Source organism: Panthera tigris, chromosome B1 (assembly GCF_018350195.1).
Source record: "Panthera tigris isolate Pti1 chromosome B1, P.tigris_Pti1_mat1.1, whole genome shotgun sequence".
Taxonomy (NCBI): domain Eukaryota; kingdom Metazoa; phylum Chordata; class Mammalia; order Carnivora; family Felidae; genus Panthera; species Panthera tigris.
The window spans coordinates 145,982,569-145,997,638 of NC_056663.1; the positions used below are offsets into that span (position 1 = coordinate 145,982,569).

At 35.5% G+C, this 15,070-nt stretch overlaps 1 protein-coding gene across 7 annotated transcripts in view; it reads left to right on the forward strand.

Moving 5' to 3' along the window:
• The window catches only part of ADAMTS3 (ADAM metallopeptidase with thrombospondin type 1 motif 3), a 258,656-nt gene that overhangs the window by 138,238 nt on the left and 105,348 nt on the right, over positions 1-15,070 (forward strand). The window lies entirely within an intron of this gene.

The window sequence follows — 15,070 nt, forward strand, 5'->3', positions numbered from 1 at the left end:
GAATATTATGTTTTCATAAAGTATGAGATAATAGGAAATGAAGTGGGTGAAGTAAGTAAAGTTAAAAATACAGGCTTTGGATCTAGGCTGCCAGGTGAATCTGGGCTCCACCTGAGACAATTTTCTTAAACTTTCAGTGCCTCAGTTTCTGTACATGTGAACTAGGGATGAAATAGTGTCTTTCCTATTGGGTACTTTTAAGAATTAACTGAGATAGGGTACTTAGAGCAGCACCTGGTACATCTTCAACACCACCATGAGTGTACTTATTACTTTAAATATAAGTTAATAAATATAAATTAAATATAAATTATTTTAAATATAAATATAAAGTGGCTTTAAAAGAGTTGGTTAATATTTCATAATGTAATTCTTATTCAGGCCTTCTCAAATTTATGCTACTGGGCTGTGATCACTCTACAAATTTTCCAGTACTTCCTACTTACTAAAAGATGATTTTAGTTGTTAACGTTACATTCTTTTTATAAGCTGAACTTTCTCAAATATCTTGAAAAAGCATAATGAGGAAGTATTATTTGAAAACGCAGGATGTTTGCATCTCTAGTGCGTATTAGATTTGGAAATACCTGAATTAGTTGTAGACACCAGAAATACATTCTCTTTCATTCATATTCATTCTTTGTCTCCCTGTCCTGTGTCCCCTCTCCTCTTCCCATCTGTTTTTGTTTCTTTCTCTGTCTCTTTCTTGCAGGTATACACATGCACATAGTCCCCCCTTGTCTTCCCCATCGCCATTATTAGGAAAATGTAAGTAAATTGTAAACTAATGAACTACTATTAAATTCTAGGTAGTTTCATCTCTCATTACTTTGTAGGTAATATTTCTAAAATATGTAAAGAACTTTTGTGGCTTTCTCGATAGAATGATGTGTGGGGGGGGGCATTCATGATTGATTGGCTGTTGATGAACATTTAATATTGCTTTAAACTATGATTCTCTTTCGTAGTGCCCATTATCTCCATTGTTCCAAAATATTTGTTAGGATATTTACAAACGTCACTTAATTTGACATAGTCTTATAGACCTTAAAACTTTTTTCTCTTAATCTTGGGACATTTCGGTTGATTCACAGCTGTTTCTCCACTGCATAGTTCTTTCCAGATGATATGCTTTGATGAGAGATAGTTTCACTTTTGTATGATTTTAGTTTTTTAGGCATTGTCTAATTTCATCTTTTAACTTAAATATTTCAAAGGTACAAAATGAACACAAATAAAATTATAGGCACTTACTTATGTATGCATTAGAAGTTTAAATAGCTATCAATATTTTCCCATATGTGCTTTGGATATTTCCGCTTTAAAAAAAAAAACATTATATGGGGCACCTGGGTGGCTCAGTCAGTTGGGTGTCCTACTTCGGCTCAGGTCATGATCTCACGTCTGTGGGTTCGAGCCCCGCGTTGGGCTCTGTGTTGACAGCTCTGGACACTGGAGCCTGCTTCGTGTTCTGTGTCTCCCTCTCTCTGCCCCTCCCCCACTTGCACTGTGTGTGTCTCTCTCTCAAAAATGAATAAACATTAAAAAACTTAAAAAATTAAGTAAAACATTATAGATACAGTTAAAGGTCCACTATTCATCCCTTTGCACTCCTTCCTATCCGAGAGGTATCCATTCACAAATTTTAATAGAAATGATTCTTGTGAATGTTTTTATATTTTTACTAGATCTATAAATCTACAATATTAGTTATACATATAGAGAGAGTTAGCATCGCAATCCTGAGATTGCTGTCCTCAGAAAGGCCTGCCTGCAAGGTTGGTCCCTGGCTGCCATCTGAGAACTTGAATTTCAGGTTTCTACCATTCCCAGACTGTTGTCACCGTGTCTAAAGTGTATAAACAGTGTGGTGGATGCGGAGCACCTGCTTTCTGGGAATCTGGGATCTGGATACGTGCCAGGGAGAGGTGGCCTACATGACTAACCCCCAATAGAAACCTTGCACACTGAGTCTCTAATTATGTGTGGTCGCGACTCATGCTGCGAGGATTAAGTGTATCCTGTGTGACTCCACTCAGAGAGGACTCTTGGAAGCTTGTGCCTGGTTTCCTCTGGACTTCATATGCCTTTTTCTTTTGCTGATTTTTCTTTGCATCCATTCACTGTAATAAGTCTTTGCCAAAAGTGCAGTAATTTGTTGAGTCCTGTGAGTCCTGTGAATCATCAAACCTGCAGGTGTCTTGGAGGTCTTACAACCTGACAGAATGCTGCCTTTTTTTTTTTTTTTTTTGGTTGGAATATAGGTTAAGCTGCTGCAACAAGAGATTTCAGAATGCAGTGACTTGAGCAAGAAAAAAGCTTATATATAATATAACAGTTTAGAGGTTGAAAGACCATTAGATTAACAAAGGTAAATGGCCAGGCAGCACACATATGTCACCGAAGCACATTAGGGAAAACATAGGGGACATCAGGAACAGCCCCCCTGTTGCCCATCACATTCTATGGCAGCATAAACAGCTCTAGCAGGCCCTGATGACAGGCTTTGAAAGGGGGATGTTAACATTTGGGCTCTAGTGCTTTTAAGCTGCATGATTAGGGACACACTGGTTCCTCTTCAGGCAGGATCAGAGACCAAAACATACACAGTAGTATGACCTGGCAGAACTTTGGCTCCAGGCCTGTACTGTCAGACGAGGGCTTGAGTTTGGGAGAGCACCAGCCTTTCACCTGGCATGACCAGTGGGTGGGGGTGCGAGCCCCCCAGTTGCTGTTACAGCTCCCACCTAGCAGGCCAGCAGCGGGATTTGTCACAGCAGCACTCATGGATGAGTTGAATCCCCATATTCTCCCTGTGCTAATGGACAGGTTTTCAGTATTCTCCTGTTTTTAGATTGTGGTCGGTCTCTTAGTGGTCCCGACATGATCCAAGTCTCTGTGCCCCTGTACTTTTTTTTTTTTTTTTTCTATTCTCCTTTGGGTCTGAAAATCTGTGTCTCTATTTAAGTGAAATGGTTGCTATTCTCCCTCTCAGTGCTCCATCCCTGCCTTAACATCCTTCCTCACCTAGCTGCTTAATGTGGCTTACACTGAAAGCTTTCCAGTTCTCTTTTAATTTCTGATATTGGTGACTTCGTTATTACAAGGTCAGGTTTGCACTGAAAGTGTCTTTTGTTGTTGTTTTTTTGTTTTGTTTGTTTTTGAGAGAGATAGCTTATGCACGTGCATGAGCAGGGTAGGGGCAGAGAGAGAGAGAGAGAGAGAGAGAGAGAGGGAATCCTAAGCAGTCTTCGCACTGTCAGCACACGGAGCCCGATGTGGGGCTTGATCTCACCAACTACGAGATCATGACCTGGGCCAAAATCAAGAATTGGATGCTTAACTGACTGAACCACCCAGGCGCCCCAGGTCAGGTTTCTATTTAAAAACTGGTAGTTATATTTCATGTAGCATTTCTAGGTATTTTTTAAAAGTTCTTAGTATTTATTTGTTGTTTGATTATAACTAGTGCTTTTGTGGTAAAGATCTTTACCGAAACAACACTCAGGATTTTGTTTTCAAAAGGAAGATTGATCAATTAAATAGGTGAATACTCAGCCTATTTGACTAGTTCATAGGGAAAAAAATCAAGTAATTTATCAGCTGATGAGTTGGTTGACTCCATCCACTATGTTTTCTTGGTACCAAGCATAGCAAAAATCCTTCTCCATTTGGTCTGCTTCTTCTTTTTCTCCCTGTCTCCTCCTCCCATCCCCTTATGGTGATGCCTATTAACCAGCCCCAGCATTCTGTTTTTGGGGTTTTTTTGTCCAAGGATTTAAGGATGAATCAGTCATTTATGCATCATAATACAACTTTAAGAGAGCTATTTTTGTAATTTATCCAGATATAAACACTGAGGGTCTTTCTTTTTAATTTACTACTTCTAAAAACAGTTATAAATTCACATGGAAGAAGGTCACTGAAGAAAATGTTACTCTCCAGGACAGAAGATGCCTAGAATTGTATCTGTTTTATCTGGTATAAATGTATGATTAAAAAATTATCTTAGCTGCTTTTATTTAAGATAGCCCATTGTCCCTTCCTTTCCTCTCTCCCTCAGTCCTTCTGTCTCGCTCTCCTTCCCTCCCCTTTACTCCTTTCGCTGAAAATGAAATTTAGAGTTACTTCATGCTAGCTGCAAATAAGACCATCTACTCTGATAACAAATTACTTAGAACCTCTTCCGTTAACACTGCTTGAGCTGCTGGCTGTGGCAAAATAGATACCTTACACATTATCTCCGTGTGTCCCAGAGAAATAGGAACACACGAAAGGGTTTAGACAGAGTAGAGCCATAATCTCTACTGAAAAATAAGAATGTATCTCAGAATGGGTACATATCTGTTCAATCCTGGATACTAATATTGTCTTTATATGTGATTAATGGCTTATTTCTTCAATAATGAGTAATATGTTTTCACTTATTTTCTATCTCACTGACAAATAAGACAGAGATTGGCTGCTAGTAATTAGTAATTACCTGGATTTATGCTTTTATACTTTGATGTTAGAAAATTACTTCTTTAGTGTCTGATGTTGCTAAATAACATTCTTTAGAACTTGTAAAAAAGCCACTTTTTTCATCTTTTGTTAATTATATACTTTGAGACAGCAATTAAATAGCATTTTTGAGTCTGAGCCTTTTAATCAACTAGGAAGAACCTGACCCTTTGTTTTTGTTTTTGTTTTTGTTTTTGTTTTTGTTTTTTTTTTGTTTTTTTTGACCAGCACCACTTGTGTTGCCCTAGGGACCAAATTCCAGTTAATTTCAATGGGAAATGTTGATAGTACTGTATTCACCATAGCAACCTCACCCCAAAACGATAGATGCCTCTAGCTGCTAATTAACCTTGTGCACTATAGCTCGGGTGAGAGAAGACCCACCACAATCCTAATACGTACCTCCAAGCCTGACTGCCTTTCTCCACGTGTCCACCCACAAGTAGCTTGACACCCTACTTTCACTTAGGGGGTTTGAACATACAGACTGTCAGTTGCGTAGTACCTGCTTTGTGAGTCATTATTTGTGGGAGGTATTTGCCATTTAAGAATTTTTGTAATTATTTATGATAAATGTAAGGGATAGGCAGTATGGGTGACTCTAAGGTTCAAATAACAAGCTTAAGAACAGCTATAATTAAGACAGTTACCAATCATGTGGCTAGAGAGCAGGTCTAGACTTCCGTGTCACGGTCTATAAAATGGATCTAATAATAGGGGATTCTTATCTCACACAATTGTTATGAGGATTAAATAAAATATTCATATGGAACACATTTCACAACCTCTGAATATCTTACAAATTTTAGTTATTTAATACTTTATATCAGCTAATAGATTTAGTTCTCTAAAGGGAATGTACACAGAATTTAACAAGAAATTCTGAGCGGTAATTGCCATCTTGATAATGTCCACTAACCTTGAGAAATTAGGTAGCCTTATTCCAAAATTTCTGGACCTTTGTCATGGCGGGTATCAAGAAAATACATAGTAGATGGAGTCAACCCACAAATCAGCTGATCAATTAGTTGATCTTTTTCCTATCTGAAGAATAGATTCTTGAGATTTCATATAGGATTTACCTATTAGAAGAGTTTTTATTTTGTAAATGAATTCTGATATTTCAAATAGATATTGTATTTGTATCATATACCTTACTTTTTAAATAGGAAGGGCAATGGATAAGATTTCCAAAAAGACTTGCTAGTTCACCATACTGAGGATATGCTTCATCATGAACCCTTAAAAAAACATCGGTGTTTTTACAACTTGGTTATTTTTGGTGAAATGGTACAGTGCGTTTAAAGGGTAGACTCTCTGGTTAGACAGCCTGCATTTGAATCGTAAGAGATACAGAGTATTGGAAAAATTGCTATTTCATTTGTCACTGGCTCATGAAAACATTGTAATTGTGCCCTGGATATTTGGTCAGTTGCCTTTCCTCTCTCTCTCTCTCTCTCTCTTTCTCTTTCTCTCTCTCATTCTCTCTGTTCTTTATTTTAAAATTTGAAAACAGGGGCACCTGGGTGGCTCAGTCGGTTGAGCGTCTGGCTTTGGCTCAAGTCATGATCCCGTGGTTCATGAGTTTGAGCTCTGCCTCAGGCTCTGTGATGACAGCTTGGAGTATGGAGCCTGCTTCACATTCTGTCTCCGTCTCTCACTGCCCCTCTCCCACTCATGCTCTGTCTCTCTCTCAAAAATAAATAAACATTAGACATTTTTTTTAATGAAAAAATAAAAAAAATAAAATTTGAAAACAGATTTAAAAATAAATCAGGTCCTCCTTCTCTTTTATTGCACTAATCATAAGGTTAATTTAAAAAAATAGAGAAAGAGCAGAGTATCCTTGCTTCCTGTTGCTTGCTTTTGTATTTGCACAATGTTCTTTGCCAGTACTTTTGACTAGGCCTTTAATATGGCTGGAGTGACACAGATGGATCAAATGTGCTTTTAAAATAAGAAAGCATGTATATGTATAAACATATGCCCATATATATGCATCCATGTACACAAACACAAATTTGGATACAGTGAAAAAACATGAAAAAAAAAAAAGAAGCTCTATTTTGGTTACTGATTATGGGAAATAATTTGGTTGGTAAATGATATATTTTAGGGAGATTACTAAGAATATCATCTCTTGACTGAATATGGAAACTTTTCAAGGAAATATAGAATATAGGAATTAATTGGCTTTTTGGTGTAACTTCATAGCAAGTATGTACCATAAGATGATGGATGGAAATCAACAATGTTACACATAAAACATGAACACCACAAAAGTCGTATGCTAATTCAGGAGCATTTTCTCTATTAAGTTATAGAAAACAAGCATGAAAAAAAATATATAGAAATCACTTAATTGAATGAGGTTTAAGTGTAATTAAGTGCAATTTATTTTAATGTGTTCCTGATAAATTGGGAATGTCCAAATTTTTAAAGACTTTATAATTAAAAATTTTTGTAATTATGAAATTTTCATATTTTACTGTTTTTTTAAGATATCTACTTTATCTGATATTAATACAGCCACTCAGCTATGTTATGCGTACTTTATACATGTTCTCTTTTTCTATGATTTTACTTTCAACCTGTGTCTTAGCATGTAGCTTGGTCTACCCTTTTTTGTTATTATTTTTATCTCTTTCAATAATCTCTGTCTTTTATATAGATAGAAAATTTTATTTAAAGTAATTATTCATATGATTAGAAGTAGGTGTAATATTTTACTTCTTGTTTTCTGTTTGTCTTTCCTGCCTTTCGTCCCTATGTACCTCCCTTCTTGCCTTCTCTTGGATTAATTGGATATTTCATGTAATTCCACTTTATTATATTTTTAGCTGTATCACTTTATTTTTTTAATATAATTTATTGTCAAGTTGGCTAACATACAGTGTATATAGTGTGCTCTTGGTTTTGGGGGTAGAATCCCATGATTCATCCCTTACGTACAACACCCAGTGCTCATCCCAACAAGTGCCCTTCTCCAATCCCATCATCCATTTTCCCCTCTCCCCACTCCCTCATCAACTCTCAGTTTGTTCTCTGTATTTAAGAGTCCTTATGGTTTGCCTCCCTCCTTCTCTGTTTGAAACTAATCTTTCCCCTTCTCTTCCCCCATGGTCTTTGGTTAAGTTTCTCAAGTTCCACATATGAGTGAAAACATATATCTGTCTTTCTCTGACTGACTTATTTCACTTAGCATAGTACCCTCCAGTTCCATCCACATTGGTTCAAATGGCAAGATTCAACTCTATCTCATTGCCAAGTAGTATTCCGTTGTATATATAAATCACATCTTCTTTATCCATTCATCAGCTGATGGACATTTGGGCTGTTTCCATAACTTGACTTTTAACAAAAAGTGCTGCTATAAATTGGGGTACTTGTGCCCCTATGCATCAGCACTCCTGTTTGTATCACTCTATTTTTTAATGGTTAGTTAGGGATATATATATATATATATATAAATATATATATATATTTATATTTATATATATATATTTATACACACATATATATAAATATATATATGTATACACACACACACATATATATATACATATATATATACATATATATATATATACATGTATATATATATACATGTATATATATATATATTTCAATTTTCAAGTCTACTTGGGGTTAATATTGCACCAGTTTATGTAAAATGTAAGAACCTTGCAGTCATATAGGCCCATTTACTATGCCCCTCCACATTATGCTATATTTATAACAGATATTACCTACACATTTGTTATGAACTGCACCATTTGTGGTAATTTTTACTTTAAACAATGTATTTTTAGTAAATTGAGAGTTAGAAAGTGCTACATATTTACCCACATATTTGTCTTTATGGTGAATATTATTCTTTCCAAAATATCTCAATTTTACCTGGTATCATTTCCCTTCAGCTCAAAGATCTTTAATATTTCTTGTAATACAGATCTACTTTACACCTTAGTTTTTAATTATCTGAAAATGCTTTTATGTTGCCTCCATTCTTTAAGGCTATTTTCCATTTCAACTTGAAAATATTTTTCTTTCAGAAACACTTTATGATATTATTCTATAGTTTTGGGGCCTCCATTGCTTCTGATTAGAGTCAGATAATTTTATATCATTATTCTCCTATATATGCCATGCTATTTTTCTCTTACTGCTTTCAGTTATCTACTGTTATTTGTGGTTTTAGCAGTGTGACTATATGCCTGTGTGTGGTATTTCTGTTTATCCTGTTTGGAATTCACAGAGCTTTTTGAAATTTAAAACTTATATCTTCCAAAAATTTTAGACACTTTTGGTCATCATTTTTTCAGTTAGTTTTTGTAACCAATTCTTGCTTGTTTTATACCCTTTCTCATTGCCCAGTTACATGTACGTTATACCTTTGCATATTGTTTCACAGATCACTGAAGCCATTTATTTTTTTCAAATCTTTTCCTCAGTTCTTTTTAGATATTTTTGGTTGGTCTGTTTTCAAGTTTACTGACTCTTTTATCTGTTATTTCCAATATATGTTAAACCTATTCCCTTGATTAAAAAAAATTAGTTCTTATATCTGTAGTAGTTTTGTAGTTTTTAGTTGTCTTTCATTTTCTGTTGTGCTTTTTTACTTGGGCATTCATTACGAGCATATTTTTCTTTATATCATTGAGGAATTATATGATCTTTGTATCCTAATTCTAGTATCTGTTTCATCTCAGATTTGGTGTCAGTCAGTTCCCTTCCCTCTTGATTATGGATCACACTTTCTCATTTCCTTTTATATCTAGTAATTTGGGATGCATCTTGGACATTTTCAAGGATACATTATCAAGATTCTGAATTCTGTTATGTTCATCCAGATGGTATTGATATTTTTGTTTGTTTGCTTGCTTGTTTGGCTGGAACCAAATTCTAAACTGTAATCTCTTTTCATTTCTTTTAGCTTTAGCCAGCTCTTAGTTTGCCCCAAATACACACAGTACAAGGGTCAGCCAGAGATTTGAGCAGAGTGTATTTATAGAACTTTGAGATCACCTTCTATGATTTTCTTTTTGGGAGGATCAAACCTTCCCCCATTCTGCCTCAGTCTTTAGGTGCTGTGGTGCTCACACCCAGCACTTTGGCTATTTGAACTGGTGAGACCACAGCTTCCCATTCAAGTTTCAGCCATCCATGTGGATCTCCCTCAGGAAGAAGAGCTGTAAAACCAGAAAACTCACCCAGTATGCCATTCCAGTCTCCCAAGTTTCAGTTCCCCTGCAACTTATTCCTACATTTGCTTATTTTCCAGTGACTTCAGAAAGCTGTTTCATCTATTTGCCTAGTGTTTATAGTTGTTATCTATAAGAGAGTTGGTTGGATAGGAACTGCGCAGCCACACCAGAAGTGAACTGCTGCTATTTATTTTGTAATATGGATGCACCAGCTGTCAATAAAAGTAGTGGGAAAAACATTTCTCCTTGAAACAGAAGAAACTTTATTCACTGCATATACCGTAAAGCTATAAATTTTGCTTCAGGGAAAGAACCATTTGTCTAGCAGGAGATCATTTAAAGTTAAGTTTAAACTATACTAAATTCTACTGCAGTGCAGACCCCAGCAGTATTTTAAAGTAACTGCCTAGACTAAAAATTTATTCATTTTAAAAGCTTAAATGTTATAATTTATAAATTGGTGACTGGAGATACAAAAATAGATTTAAGTATGATATTGACCCCATTGTCCTATGACTTCCAGATTTCAGTTTGGGAGTCTAAACAAGTAGTTCTCTGTCCTTAATATGAAGTATACTAGTCCATGTGGTTTGTGAAAAATACAGATTTCTGGATTTCATCCCTAGATATTCCAGTTTAATAAGTTTGGGGGTGTTGCTTAAGTAACACATTTTATGTGTGATTATGTTGTTAACACGTTTTATGAGTGATTCTTGCTCAATAGCTAAATTCCAGAATTACTGACATATTTATAATCCCAACTCAGATTTGGGGCTTTCTGAGGTAACTGTGAATGGAAATTTAAAGATAAAGGAAACTTCTGATTGGTTTTAAAATGTATAAATTCTGTAAATGTGTTAGATTCTCAGGCATTTAATCTTAGGATTATTTGCCTACAAATAATAGAATTTGACTATACCACCTTAAATAAATCAAAAAGGGAATTAATTAAAAGCATCCTGCATAGTTCAAAGAATTGCAAAGCTGAACAAACAGGTGCTAGGTTCAGAATAATGAGGTAATTTTGAGGTCTTCATTTGTAGAGAGTCGTGGAGATACTCTGAGTGCTCTTGTTCGATGACTCAGTTCCAACAGCCATCAGTTCCTTTAGTGCTCTTTTAAAGATGAAAATTTTTAAAAAAGGAATGTGATTGGTTTAATATGGGCCATAGGTCAACTCCTGTATTTAGAAACAAAGGTCGTATGTCTGACAGTTTGTCAGAGTTGACTTCAGAGACACTGAGCAGAAAAAAATAGAGATCAGCAGAAAAAAATAGATACTCTGCCCTTGGCTCCCAAGGACACTCCTTCCACCATATATACCATTCTGAATATTACCCTTCTTAATGTAAATGTAGAATTCCCTGGATATAGCTACAGGTGACCTTATATTTCAATGGATGATATCCTAAAATCACACCTGTCAAGGGGTGACTGTTCTTCAGGTCTGTTTTTCTAGGTTTGTTATATTATCATCTAAATATTCCATAACATGTAGACCAAATGGTAAATATAGATACCTCCTTACTCACCATATATAATAAGGGAAATAAAATGTGAGAAAAATGGCAAAGTATACATGTATATCATTACGAACTTTTTTCTTCATTGGCTTTTAAGGTCATAACTTACATATTTGTAGCTTCTTTTATCCAGTCAACATTCTTCTTGCCTCACCAAGCATCATAGCCAATGAAGAATTTAAAATGACTTATTCATACAGTTTCAGCTTCTTGTACAGAGGAATTATTGTGTTCCCTGCTGATATATTCTTCTCTTTGTTATTAAAATATCCAAGTCAGCAGTACTCAGAATCACAAGGTCAGAGGAAAAACTGATATTTAGTCATTGCATATAATCTTTAAAGACTTAACTCCCTGGTTCATGGATTTTTATATTCTGGCTCTTGTTGAATAGTATTGTATATCAGTCACTGGTTCATAGCATAAAATTTCATGTGAGAAAGTCACTCAATCTCACAATGTTTTATTTCCCAAACTAAGCTTTCAAAAGGTCATTCCTTGGAGTATGTACCCAAAAAAGTATGAATCCTAAATGATAGCCTAGTTGTGTTTTTTTTTTTTTGTTTGTTTGTTTGTTTGTTTTTTGCTTAAACTGAATGCATTCATTGGAGGCATCATTATGTGAGATACATATGGTTGTATAAGGAATTTGGATGGTGATACTGGGAGACTCATGTTAAGCAATAAAAATAAATCTAAATCCTAAACAAGTTTATGTACCCATGAGAACATTTGAAAAATCTTCCACAGTAAAATTAGACAGTGTGATCAGTCAGGTTATCCTCTTAATATATGATGGTTTTCAACTGGTTTGCCATGGCACTTTCGTGTACCATAATTGGGCTATCTGTATGTTGTTAAAATGATTCTCTCAGCTTTGGCACGAATTAGTCTTGTTTGTTTGCTCTAGTGTGCCATACAAATTTTGTCATAAACTATGTATCCCGTGATGTGCAATTAGGTTATGAAGCTTTCTTCCTTTAATATATCACATCATAGTGAGGATAGATCCTGTACTTGGTAAGTTGGGCCATCAACAGAAGTGAGATCCGGATTAGCCTTATAGAGGTTAAATTCATATTTTGATCCCATGCACAGCTTCATTTACTGCCACCAGAGTGCTGAGCTGGTTTGGCAAGAATAACAGACATGTATAGAAGGAGTTATCCAGCCCATCTGATTAAGAACCTCTTCTGGGGGGAACCTTTTGGTTAGCATTCATATGGGATACAGATATCTTCATATCCTAGTCCTATTCCAAAAAATCTCTCCTAACTTTTCCTTTGAACTTCTTGGTCACCAAAATTCCAATTTCATTTCTTTCATAACTCTGATTACTTGACCAGACTACCAAGCAATTGGTATGTGGGTGCTAACCTTGGGCTGTAGCTCCTTCCAGACAAAATAGAAAGTGATGCATAGTGCTTAAATTCAGCCAGCTGTGGACTGTGGTTCTTCATTTTTTTTTTTTTTTTTTTTTTTTTTTTTTATCTCTATCCTTGAGTGAGCCTGTAACACTCTCACAGCCCACTTCAGCCTGGTCCCTGTATATCTTGAAGAAGCATCAATAAGAAAGGCTAGAGGTTTCATCTTTAGTTAATTAGTAATGAGGAACTCCCAGGAACATAGGTGTGAGTTAAAGGAAGAAGAAAAGCATCAGGAGCATACATACTGGGTCATGTGAGCCAAATGATCAACAATTTGTGCCATCAGGATCTGATCATGTATATATATATATATATATATATATATATATATATATATATACACACACACATACACACACACATATGTATGTATATGTGTGTGCGTGTGTGTGCGTGTGTGTGTGTGTGTGTATAATGTGTATGTGTGTGTTTGATTTTCATCGGTTGGTGGAGATGGAGGTCTGTTGGATATGCCTGTTACATCAAAATTAATCAGATAACACTTAATTCAGGAATAAAAGATCAACTAGCATGGTTACTTGGCATCCCATAATCAGACATTCAATTTTACCAGACATCAGTAGGAATCTAGGAGATATTTTCTTAAAAAAGAAAGTTATTTGCTTAGGTGTAGTTGGCCTTATTACTATGCCGTAAAAGACAAAAAGGCTCTGCTGTGATTCTCTTGTAAATACAATTGTCTGATCATGATAACTAAAAATAGAGCAACTTGCACTGCATCTTAGTCAAGTGGGATAATTTTTTTCCTTTTTATTCTAGGCCTCTCAAAACTGGCAACTTTTAAAAATAATTTGGAGAATGAGTCAGTGATAAATGTCACTTCCGAAATCAGACTGACTAACGAGATGTTCTTACTCCTTCTTGGTGGTTGGGTACACAAGATACAGCAACTGGTTCTTCACTTCGGAAGAAGTATGCTGATAGTCCCTAAACCAATGGACTCTTAAAAACTACCCTGAGGTGGCAACATTATGTATTTCTATGAGAATTATTTTTCTATCTCTGCCACACACTTGGTTTATAGAGTCATATGGGATAGCTACTATTTGCTGCTCTCTAGAAACCTTCCAGTAATATGAAGTCAATATTATAGACTAAAATGGTACACCGCGGGATTGTGCGAGAGAGATTTGTTATATCTCTAAGGCAGAATGGCAAACATAAACTTCTGGCGCTGCCAAGAAAAAATAGTTTACTAGTGGTAGTCTTGTCTTAATAAAATAGAGAAAAAAAGGAATGCATTTATCAAATGAAAACTGCATATTAGGTGAAATAAGCTATTTAAGTTTTATCTAGTAACAAACAATACCTGAAATACCAGCTATAATTATATTCACCAGTTATTACTTCTGAAAAGACTTTCATTCTTTGGAACTCATTTATCTTCCGCACTAGTCTAATTTGGAGAGTTAAATGGAGAAGTGACAGGAATCATCATTCTTGAATTTTTTAGGTCTTTGAGCTTAATAATGTTCTCTGAGTGGCCCAATAGGAAAACAATGGGTTTTTAAAAAAATTTTTTTTAATGTTTATTTATTTTGAGAGAGAGGGAGAGACAGAGTGTGAGCAGGGGAGGGACAGAGGAAGAGGGAGACACAGAATGTGAAGCAGGCTCCAGGCTCTGAGCTGTCAGCATGGAGCCCATGCTGGGCTTGAACTCCCACATGGTGAGATCATGATCTGGCCTGAAGTCGGACACTTAACTGACTGAGCCATCCAGGAGCCCCAGAAAACAATTATTTGTTGAAAAATTTACTATTGCTTTTAGGAAGGCAGTACCTCAATGGCTTCCACTGGTCTTTTCTATTATAATAGCTCTTGTACCATAGTCAGGGAATTTGTTTGGAGTTCGAGTACCTTGACAACATATCCTTTTCAACATATCCTTAAGAATATTGTAAACATCTATAGAATGTGTTTGGGCATCACACTGGCCCTATGGTAAAATGTGTTCAGATTAATATTATGTGCATATTCTTCAACTGGTAGACCACAAAGACATTCTATGTCCTCATCAATTATTACTGTTCCACAGCAACACGTTCTGTTGCATGTGTCCGCTCCCACTGATACAAAATTCATATGAGTGAGATGGGACAAGAAGGAAGAAGAGTCAGGAAGATAAATGTTTTCCATTAAACAATTTGGAGAGTGCTGATAATACTAATAATATACCTAATAATTACATATGTATGCCATTTTATACTATATGCATGATCTCCTTTGATCTTCACAATAATCTTATGAAGATTTTTATTATTACTACAATCATTATCACCACGTTTACTGTGAAAACTGTGGTGAATGATACTATAGATGTCTCAGAATATCAGAATAAATAATTGGTATAGGCAGAACTTGAATTTAATATTTTTTGATTAAAAAATAA